Genomic DNA, 11,222 nt, shown 5'->3' with positions numbered 1-11,222 from the left:
TAACCAAGAATACTCTATCCAGCAAGGCTATCATTCAGAAGAGAAGAGAGATAAAGAATTTCCCAGACAAACAAAAGTTAAAGGAATTCATCACCACTAAAGCAGCTCTACAAAAAATGTTAAAGGGTTCTTTGAGTGGAAAGGAAAGACTATAAGCAGGAGTAAGAAAAGTAGAAAGCACAAAAGCAGTAAAATTAAGTATATCTATAAAAATCAGTCAAGGGATTCACAAATTAACAGGATGTACAATATGATACAATATACCTAAAACGTGGGGGAAAGGAGTAAAAATTTAGTGCTTTTAGAATGGGTTCAAACTTAAGCGACCATCAACTTAATACACACTGCTATTTGCATAAGCTGATATACATAAACCTAACGGTAACCAAAAAAAAAAAAAATCCAGTAATAATCAAAAATCAATAATAGACACGCAAAAAATAAAGAGAAAGGAATCCAAGTATATTGCTAAAGAAAGCCAACAAACTGTGAGAAAAAAAGAGTAAGAGAAGAAAGGAACAGAGAACTATAAAAACAATCATAAAACAAGTAACAAAATGGCAGTAAGTACAGACCTACCAATAATTGCTTTGAATGCAAATGGACTAAGCACTCCAATCAAAAGACAGAGGTTGATGGAATGGATAAAAAGTAAAACCCACCTATATGCTGCCTACAAGAGACTTCTACCGCACCTAAAGACAACATGCAGTTTGAAGACGAAGGGATGGAAAAGCACTTATCATGCGAACGGCAGTAAAAAGAAAGCCGGGGGTAACGATACTTACATCATACAAAATAGACTTGAAACCAAACAGTGTAAAAAGAGACCAAGAAGGACACTATTAGAACCATAAAGAGAACAACCTAACAAGAAGATATACCAATTATAAATATTTACACATCCAACATGGGAGCACCTAAACACATAGCCAATAACAAACATAAAGAAAGTAGCTGACAGTAATACAATAATAGAAAGGGACTTTAACACCCCACTTAAATCAATGGATAGATCATCCAAACAGAAAATCAACAAAGAAACAGTGGCTTTGAATGACACATTGGACCAGGTGGATCTAACAGACATATTCAGAACATTCCATCCTCAAACAGTAGAATACATATTCTCAAGGGCACATGGAACATTCTTCAGAATAGATAACATGTTAGGCCACAAAACAAGTCTCAACATATTAAAGATTAAAGTCATGGCATCCTTCCTGTCCAACCACAACACGATGAAACTGGAAATCAACCACAAGAAAAAATCTGGAAAGAACACAGATATGTGGAGGTTAAATAAGATGCTATTAAACAATGGATGGGTCAACCAAGAAATCAAAGTGCAAATCAAAAAATACACGGAGAGAAATGAAAATGAAAACACAATGGTCCAAAATCTTTAGGATGCAGCAAAAGCAGTTCTAAGAGGGAATACAGGCCTACCTCAAGAAACAAGAAAAATCTCAAATAAACAGCATAACCTTATGCCTAAAGGAATTAGGAAAAAACAAAACAAACCCCAAAACCAGTAGAAAGAAGAAAATAATAAAGATTAGAGCAGAAATAAATTAAATAGAAACTAAAAAAACAAAAATAAAAACCAATAGAACAGATCAATGAAACCAGTAGCTCGGCCTCCACCTGAGCGTGGCAGGAGGTGTGGTCAGCCCCACCCCTGCATCCTTCCCTGGACAGAAGAGAAGGTCTTTCCACTGCTTCATGACCCCAGCCCTTCCCAGTTTACCTCATCCTCTCTGCTTTGTATGACCCTATCCCTCTATTATCATTTGGATGGTTAGGTCACTGAGGAACACAAAAACACTAATTTGAAAAGATATATGCACCCCTCTGTTTACTGCAGCATTATTTACAACAGGCAAATTATGGAAGCAACCCAAATGTTCATGCGTAGATGAATGGGTATAGAAAATGTGGTAGGTGTAGGGGTGTGTGTGTGTGTGTGTGTGTGTGTGTATACATATATATACCCAAATATATATGTATATACACACACAATTTATACACACACACACACAATGGGATATTACTCAGCCATAAAAAAGAATGAAAGTTTGTGATTTGCAACTACACAGATGGATGGATTTAAAAGGTATAATGCTAAGTGAAATAAATCAGTCAGACAAAGACAAATATATGATTTCACTCATATGTGGAATTTAAGAAACAAAACAAATGAATAAAGAAAAAAAAGAGACAAAAAAAGACTCTTAACTACAGAGAACAAACTGATGGTTACCCGAGGGGAAGTGGGTGGGGGGATGGGTAAAATAGATGAAGGAAATTAAGAGCACACTTATCATGAGTACCAAGTAACATATAGAAGTGTTGAATCACTATATTGTACACCTGAAACTAATATAACACTATATGTTAATTACACTGGAAACTTTAAAAATAAAAATAAATAAAAAATAGCCAAGAAAAGTGGCAATGGTCCAGGTCCTTTGCACACGTGTTCAACAACTATTTATTGAACATCTGTTTGTCAAGCAGTCTCAAGAATATAGTGTTAAAAAAAAAAAAAGACAAACAAGGACCCTGCTGGGTGGCCAGGGAAGAAGATGACACTTCAACTCAGCCCTGAAGTACATGCAGAGCTCCTTGGGCAAAAGGTTCTGGCCGGCTCCCCCAGCCAGAGACCAGAGAGGGACAGAGGGTAGGAGATGAGATCCACAATGGAGGCAGATGAAGAAGGGCCTCAGGTCCGAGGAGGCAGCTGAGTTTTATTCTGAGTACAATAGAGAGCCATAAGGCGGCAAGAACTGAAGGTAAAATGGCCATCCAAAATGGCACAGAAGTTACTGACTATCTCTTTGCATCATTTCTTTGGATACCATTTTAGAGGATTAGCTAAGTCAGTACATTTCATTACTTTACTAAGCTCTTCCCTTTTAATGTAGGTTGTTCCAGGTTTTGTCCAAATTATCACATTAAATCTTCATGAAAACTTGCTCTATGTCAAAACCATCTGCCGGTCTTTGACAAGAGACTTCAAAGACTTGGCCACCCCAGAACACGACTGGGCTGTGCCTTGTTGAGATGATATTTCAATAATGCTGCGGGAGAGAGTCAAGACGAAGATCTGCTCCTGCGATATCTTTCACCACCAGGGCAAATGCATCTGCTTGTAGATTTTCATCAGGAGTAAAAGTTTATTTCCTCACTCAGCACGTAGTCATGAGCACTAGAGATATGAAAGTGGGGAGAACATAGCCCCGATTCTGTCCTTAGTGAAGTAGGATGGACTCTTGTAAGAGCTCAGATCTGTTGCCCTCCTTTTAGTCACTCTCCTCTCCAGCTACACCCCTCATGTGTTTAGTCACTCTCCTCTCCAGCTACACCCCTCATGTGTTTAGTCACTCTCCTCTCCAGCTACACCCCTCATGTGTTTCTGTGATGGATAATGGAGGAGAGCTCGTGGGAGAGTCACAGGGGAAGAGGCAGAATTGTGTCCTTCAGGCAGCTCACGTCTGGTAAACGCATCCCAGAAACATTAAGCGTGAGACCAGGTGAAAATCGAGATCAAAGTTGACCGTCGGAGAAAAGAAGGCAGGCCAGGGTAGTGGCTACAAGCATGGGCTCCGGCATTATCCAGGCGAGGGCTTGGGGAGTGTTCCGCCACTAACAATGACAGGACTGCAGGCAACTTACTTAACTACTTTATGTCTTAATGTCTCACCTGTAAAATGGGAACAACAGTACCTACCTCACTGGGTTGCTGTGAGGACTAGAGGAAGTAGTATGTGAGACACCTACCTCAGAGCCTCACGGGTGGTACGTGTTCAACAATCTGTGGGGAGGGGCGCCTGGGTGGCGCAGTCGTTAAGCGTCTGCCTTCGGCCCAGGGCCTGATCCCAGGATTCTGGGATCGAGCCCTGCATGGGGCTCCTAGCTCCGCTGTGAGCCTGCTTCTTCCTCTCCCACTCCCCCTGCTTGTGTTCCCTCTCTCGCTGGCTGTCTCTATCTCTGTCAAACAAATATATAAAATCTTTAAAAAAAAAAAATCTGTGGGGAATATGGCCCCAAAGAATACCGCAGAGACCCGGATGCGGAGAGAAGAGGTTGTCCCACCGCTGCGCTCTGCAGGTGGGCTGGCAAAGACCGGGCCCACAAAGCCGCCCGTGCAGGGAGACGCACGCGGCCTATACCAGCTTGCACACATGCACATCAGGTCAGAAGGGAGCTAGGCGGGGTATTGGCACCAGTGGGAGCGCTGCCTTCTCAGCCCCCTTCCCCCTTCCCCCGTCCCAGGAAGCACATGGAAGGTGGCGGCCGCAGCAGCCAGCGGGAGATCCTGGGAAACGGGGTGTGTTTACTTGTTCTGTTAAGTTTCTGTCTCCCTCAGCCCACGAGGCCCACTCCACCCCTCCAGCCACGCAGAGGAAAACGGACACTTTAACTGGGCCTGGAGGAACACGATGCGGCCCAGAACCGGCTGCTTTCACAGCCTTTACCTGTGCCACAGAGAGTTATCCAATGCCTGGAACATTCATCCTGCTCTGAATCTGGAAGCTAGGATGACATCAAACAGGACAGGGACAAACAGAGCTTTGAGTTTTAGAGGAAGGAGGGAGGGAGGAGTGACTGCGTCCTGTTGAGGGGCCTGGGGGTGCTCTATGAGACAAATGACTTCTGAGGGGATGGAAAGGGAGGGTGTGTGTAGATCACAGACACTATTACTCAAGCAGCTCAGCTAATGAGGGAGAGAGAGAGAGACTCGGGAGTGGGGGGAGGTACAGAGAAGAGAGAGAGAAGGCATTAACTAGAGAGAAGGAGGATCAGAGAGAGGAGGATGCATGTTCTTAGACCCACCTGATTTGAGCAGGGGTGCAGGCTGAAGGAGAGTGCCCGGATGGCTGACGGCGCCAGCTCCCAGAGGGGCTGTCAGGGGTCTGGACTGGCCTGAGCAGATGGGGCCGATGTGCCATGCGGAGAGGAGGTGAGATTAGTTGTAAATGTAGGTAAAACAGAGCGGGGGCAGGTTGCTCAGGTCCTTGAAGCTCCGTGGTTCAATTTTCTGGATGAAGTAGGGAGTCAGTTCCTGAGACAGAAGGAGGGTCGGTCAGGTGGAGCTTGGGGAGATTTTGCAAGAGTCACTGAAGGTTGCTGATTGGTACGGGAGACCCAGCTGCCGCTGGAGACAGAGGTTGCCTTGCAGCCAGAGTCCTCACAGGTGTGCGCGGTTTCCTTCTGCAAATGAGAGAAGCCTGTGTGTCCCCATGTAGGCAGACTACAGAGTGAGCAACAGGAAGTTGTGAGAAGGGTGGTGAGGTTCAGGTCGTCAACCGTGTGGTCAAATCTGGATAGAAAAGACGGAGGTCAACAGAAGACTGACACACTCGGACAAAGTAGGGAGACAGTGAAACTGGAGGTCCCTTGGGGGACAAAGAGAAAGTGTGGGTGGAGTGAGATGAAACAGCTGGGAAAACTGTGTACTGGGATGAACAGTGTCCTCCAAAAGTCCATGTCCGCTGGAACCTCAGAATGTGACCTTATTTGGAAATAGGCTCTTTGCAGATGTTATTCGTTAAGATGAAGTCATACCGCAGGAGGGTGGGCCCTAAATCCAATGACTGTTGTCTTTATGAGAAAGCAAAGACACAGAGCTAGCCACGGGCACAGAGGAGACTGCCCTGTGAAGACAGAGGCAGAGATGAGTGCTGCATCTACCGACCGAGGAATGCCCAGGATTGCTGGCAACTACCGGAAGCTGGGCAAACCGCATGGAACAGATCCTCCTTAAGAGCCTCTAAAAGGCAACTACCCTGCCAACACCTTGATTTTGGACTTCTAGCCTCCAGAACTATGAGACAACACATTTCTGTTGTTTTAAGGCACTCAGTTTGTGATAATTGTCATAGCAACTCAATGCTGTGTTAATGAAGACAGGAAGAAGGTCATGGTTTAAAAGCTGGGATTGACGATAACTGCGTCACCACTCCTACTTTTGTGCTCTGTCAGGGCAGTGAGGTTGAAGAGGGTTGGTGGATGCTAGAGAGATCCCGTGGAGGTGGTCTCAGCATGACCTTGGCAACTCAGTAGAGGATGACCGGAGGAGGGGAGAGGATGTGCACAAAATGAGCAAAAGTGACCAAGGTTTCACAGACAGTAAATGAGAGACCATCTTCCCTGATCTCCTTGCTCTGTGAACGGCACTACTATTCTCCCAGAGGAAAACAGGATATAGTCTGAGAAGATTCAGGAGTCCTGGTGTCTTCTCAGGAAAGACGTGGGGGAGGGGCCACACTACAAAGTGACGAGTAGGTTTTGATGAGGAAATGGAGGTGGTTAGACGGGATGAATCGTCAGATGTTTAGGAATGAACGAGGAAGCTCAAGTCACACTAGTCTTTGCTGGGCTAGAAAAGACATGTCCTTTGGACATCGGTGTGGTTTGTCTGCTAAAGGTTACCTTGGATTAAGAAAAATTAATGTTACTCTCATTTTTTTCTCTCCCGCCCCATATGTATGCATAGATAGAGGTATAGAATATATGTTACATAGGACCACAGGCCTGGCTATTACAACCTGGTACTTGAGTCAGCCACAGACAGTGAAACAGACTCACAAAGTGCACGCCTGTGACCATGAGTGTGTGTGTTGGGGGGGGGGGGGCGGTGAGGACACAGGGAGTGATTAGAGACAGGGAGTGCCCTTTGGTACACTGGTATTGTTCACTTCTAAGACTGTGGCTCCCACCCACTGTCCCCACCCTGCCTACATGCTGGTCTCTCTCTGGAGGAGTGGGATAGTGGCTGCCTTCAAGAGGTCCTGGGCCTGGGTCTTCTCTGGTCAGCAGGGGCTGTGGCTCCAGGGGAAGCTCAGGGATTACCTCCTCCCCAGTTTCTAGATCACAGCCAAGGTGGTTCCCGCCTCTTATCTCTGCTAGATAAGGGCCCATCTCCTAAGGTTGTGTATGTCTGACTCTGACAGCAATTTGTTGTTGTTATTCTTTATTACTTCTAAGTAGGACCCCTTGGCATACGTTCCTGGCATAGAAACAAAGAGCTGGTTAAAGCTAATGCCTTGTTCTAATGGAGCCCTGGAGATCAAAGCCAGAGGATGGGGATGGGCAACTCTCTTCCAAGAGCCTGATAGGCATCTCCCTTCCAGCACAATTTTCACACTCCCCTTTCCTCTGTTTGCTCAGAAGATTCCTCACTGTAATATAGTTCTCTTGCTCCACTTGCAGTCTGATGCCAAGGGGAATTCACACTTATTTATTAAAACTTGACAAAGAACAGAGTTGAGTAGGATGAAAATTAAGAACAGAAGAATCAAATCAAAGGCATAGGTGTTTTATTATGCATTCCACCACCCACACTGACCAGTCTGATGATGAAAAGATAAGGGGTAAAGGGCTGAAGGGGAAAAGCCAGAGAAACTGGTGAAGGAAACTTTTCTTTACTAATCGTTTCTCTAGGCCACAGCTCCATCTCATCCAGAGATGGGACAACATGGGAGCGATAGAGTAATATACTAGGAATACTGAAGAAATGCAAACCTTTTATTAATTCATTCAAGGTCTTGAGCACCTGCTATGTGCTGGGCATTGTGCAAGGAAGGCTCAGGGAATATGGAAAATAATAATATACAATCCTTGTTCTTGTGTAGTGGCAAGGATTAAGGATTAAGGCCTAGACAAAGCACACAGAGAAGGGAGCTGCAGATAACCTCCTGGGGAAGTTGGGAAGGCTTCAGGGAGGAGGTGATAATTCAGGTAATTCTGTGAGGTTGAGTAGGAGATCACTAAGTATTAGAAACAGGTACAGAGGGGCGCCTGGGTGGCTCAGTCGTTAAGCGTCTGCCTTCGGCTCAGGGCGTGATCCCAGCGTTCTGGGATCGAGCCCCACATCAGGCTCCTCTGCTCTGAGCCTGCTTCTTCCTCTCCCACTCCCCCTGCTTGTGTTCCCTCTCTCGCTGGCTGTCTCTCTTTCTGTCAAATAAATACATAAAATGTTTTAAAAAAAGAAACAGGTACAGAGTTGTAGAGAATATATTTGTTCAAGGAACATTACGAAGCTGAAGCCTGAGGTAATTCAGGCAGTGGTAGGGGATGGGGCCAGAGAGGCAAGCCGGGAACATACTCTGAAGAGCCTGTTCTACCACACAAGAAATTCGGATTTTATGTAAAGGGAGCTCTGCGGGGAGTATTTAAGTAGGAGAGCTGCTTGGTGAGACTTTCCTTTTAAAATGGTAGATCGGATGGCATGCCTGGCTGGCTCAGTCTATAGAACACTAACTCTTGATCTCAGGGTCGAGAGTTCAAGCCCCACGTTGGGCATAGAGCATACTTAAAAATTAAAAATGAATTAAAAATAAAATGATGGATTGGACTAAAGGCTGGGAGACTTCAAGGCTGGTGAGCTGGGAGACCCCTGGGTGAGTGGGAGTGCTCTTAACAAGAGTACACGGCAGCCAGTAGGCTTGTTGGCGGGGAGCCGTAGGTACAATTCAAACCCACTGAATGCACTAGGTGCTCTCGGGTGCAGCTGACAATATGAGACGGTTGAGGTAAGGACTTTTAGCACAGGCAGGGACAGGCCTACAGGTGGAGACCCACCCGGAGGTGGAGAATCAAAATGGACACTGGTAGACAGTATAGAGGGTAAGTATGAAATTATGAGCGACAAACTACAAAGAACTTAGAATCTGAGTCAGTGATCCAAGGAGGGAGAGCACTGTAGACAGAGAGAGCTTGAAGGAGTACCTGTGTCTAGCCAGAAACGCCTGACTCTCCCACACTGGATGAAGTTGATGAAGATGAAGAAAATTCCTCAGGGGAAGGCTGCTGAAATCTTCCTGTCTTGTCTTTGTTTGGCCCTGCCCTCTGCCTCTCACCTCAGCCTCCTCTCTAGTCCATGTCGAACCCTTCACGCCACAAGGGGAGACAAGACCATGTGGACAGGTCAGCCCTCGGACAGCTCAGTTGCTGCCACCTGGCAATGAAAAGCAATTTATTTTCTCAGTTATAAGATTTGTTTATTTTTTTGCCATTATGAAATAAAACATACCAAAAAAGTTGGAAATAATGGAAAAAAGAGAGAATACCTCTAGTTTCAGAAACCCCCATTAAACTTACAGTGTATCTCCTTCCAGTCTTTTTCTACATACACAGGGATACTGCTTATTGTTACTTTTGTTTGTTTTATACATACCCATAATGGTTTATTTAAAATATTTTAAACACGTTATCATACATGTTTCATAAATATCACTTTCAGGGGCTGCATAGATTGCTTTGATTGGAAATAATTTATTTCAATAGGTTAAAACACATACGTGGTAAAAAAAAATTCAAAATGCAGAAAGGATATACATGAAAAATTAGTTTCTCCCATGCCTATGTCCCAGCCACCCAGTTCTCTCAAACATAATACCAGTTCTAGTCTGTTGTGTGTTCTCCCAGAGATATTCTACATATATTCAAATATGCATTTACAAATAAATAACCTTCCATCTTCTCCCCCTGAGGTTAGCTAGCATATTATACATACCGTCTACACTTTGCTTTTTTCACTCATCGGTGTTTCTTGGAACTTTTTCCAGGCTGCCAAATTAAAGCTGCCTTGTTTTTTTTATTGGCAAAGGAATTTCTTAGCAGGCAACAAATACGGTGGCTCTCTCAAGAGTGGCCGGACCCTCCCTTGAGCCAAAGTGACAGGAAGCAATAGCCTGCCTGCCAGGTCTTGCTCATGTGAGCCAGGAATGTCAAGTCTGAGATTTCCACTCCCCACCCACAGAGTGGGGATATTCGGAAGCTCAGGAGACAGTCATGTCTGCTGTTAATAAATGAAGACAGCAAATACAGAGAAAATGAGACAGGAAGAGTGAACTTTGCTCAAGAAATGAGGTTGTTTTCTGTCTGGCGGTCACTAGCTTGTGCAAGTACGCGTGTTCCAGGAAACCTCCCCAGACCTCCCTGTCTTCAGTCGCTCCAAAGCTTCAAACGCAGATGGGCTGCTCCGATGATAGTGGGACAACGTTGCCCACAAATGTCCCCCTCCTCCTTGTCATGGCCCTTTTCCCTTAGTTTTCTTGAAATCTCCCAGCTAGAGGAACAGCCTTCTGCCCTAGCTTTTATCCTGCTAGCCTTTTAGGGTGTGTTACCTTACCAAATCAACCAATCCATGCATTAAACATTCAGAAAGGCACCAGAAATCTAAGGTTTGATATAATAACAACATTGAGTCCTAAAAGGAGGGAGATTAACAAAGAGAAATGTGAACAGCAGCCTGAGGCCTTTGTTGGGAACAAGATTTTCCTTTAACTTCTACCACCTACCCAACCCCAGACAAACAGAAAGAATGGTTTATCATGTTTATAGTATCAAGGAGACCCAAAATTCCGTATTGCATGGCTCTTGATCTCGAAGAATGTACAGTCCTAGCACAATGCTAGGCACTATGGACAGAGACAAAAACAAGGTGGGGAGAAGATCATGGTCCAGATGGTAAGACAAGACATTGGCATGAAAAGTCAAGTATCAAGGTAAGAGATGGCACTAGGTGGTGAAGAACAGATGTCAAAACAATAATTTAGATCAAGTTTTCAAACTATGGTTCTTGACTCCTCACTGGATCATGAAAGCAAATTTAGTGGGTGGTACATGTGACCAGAATCCTTTTTTTAATGGAGTAGAATAGAAGGTGTGGCATATATTTTTGATTACTGCTTTGTAAGCCTTTTTTTTCAGCTATATATCTGTATGTACGTATGTGTGTGTCTGTATGTCTCTCTCTTTCTCATATATATATATATTTTTTCTTCCCAGTTACATGTGTTCTGGCCATGAGAAAACATACTTATTACTGTGGATTATAGAATAAAGCTTGAAAACAACTGACTTCCCAGGAAGAATTGGTCAATGTACGTTTGAGTAGCCAGGGAAAAATTCCTCAAAACTACAAGAGCAGCACAAAGTAGGTACACCAAAAATGTTTACTGAGGCAGCACATGCTACAAGACTTTGAGAGAAGGCCAAATAAAGCAAGTTTGGGCTCAGTGGCCCTGATAAGTATGGGAAAATTCTTGGTGTCCACATGGGGGTTGCTCAGGCAATGCACCTTGTATCTGGAATTTGTCCACTTTGCTCCAAGTCTGCCATTCTAATCCAAGTCCTTGTTATCTCTGGTTCTGGACTCTGGTCAGGGCCTCCACACTGGCATTCTTCTTCTGGTCCAGCCCTCTGTATCA

The 11,222-nt window shown here is 44.5% G+C and overlaps 1 long non-coding RNA gene across 1 annotated transcript; it reads right to left on the bottom strand.

The window, feature by feature from the left end:
* Positions 1–4,016: 4,016 nt before the first annotated feature.
* On the bottom strand, positions 4,017–9,794 carry LOC123792958 (uncharacterized). Its single transcript, XR_006779822.2, has 3 exons — positions 9,524–9,794; positions 8,737–8,965; positions 4,017–5,217 (listed from the first exon to the last, which is right to left on the bottom strand). It is a non-coding gene; the product is annotated as an uncharacterized LOC123792958 (long non-coding RNA).
* Positions 9,795–11,222: the final 1,428 nt, after the last annotated feature.

The sequence above is a fragment of the Ursus americanus genome, chromosome 11 (genome assembly GCF_024610735.1).
Source record: "Ursus americanus isolate L20-20 chromosome 11, mUrsAme1.1.p, whole genome shotgun sequence".
Taxonomy (NCBI): domain Eukaryota; kingdom Metazoa; phylum Chordata; class Mammalia; order Carnivora; family Ursidae; genus Ursus; species Ursus americanus.
Note: the sequence above shows the minus strand (reverse complement) of the source record. Positions and strands in the feature narration are given on the sequence as shown.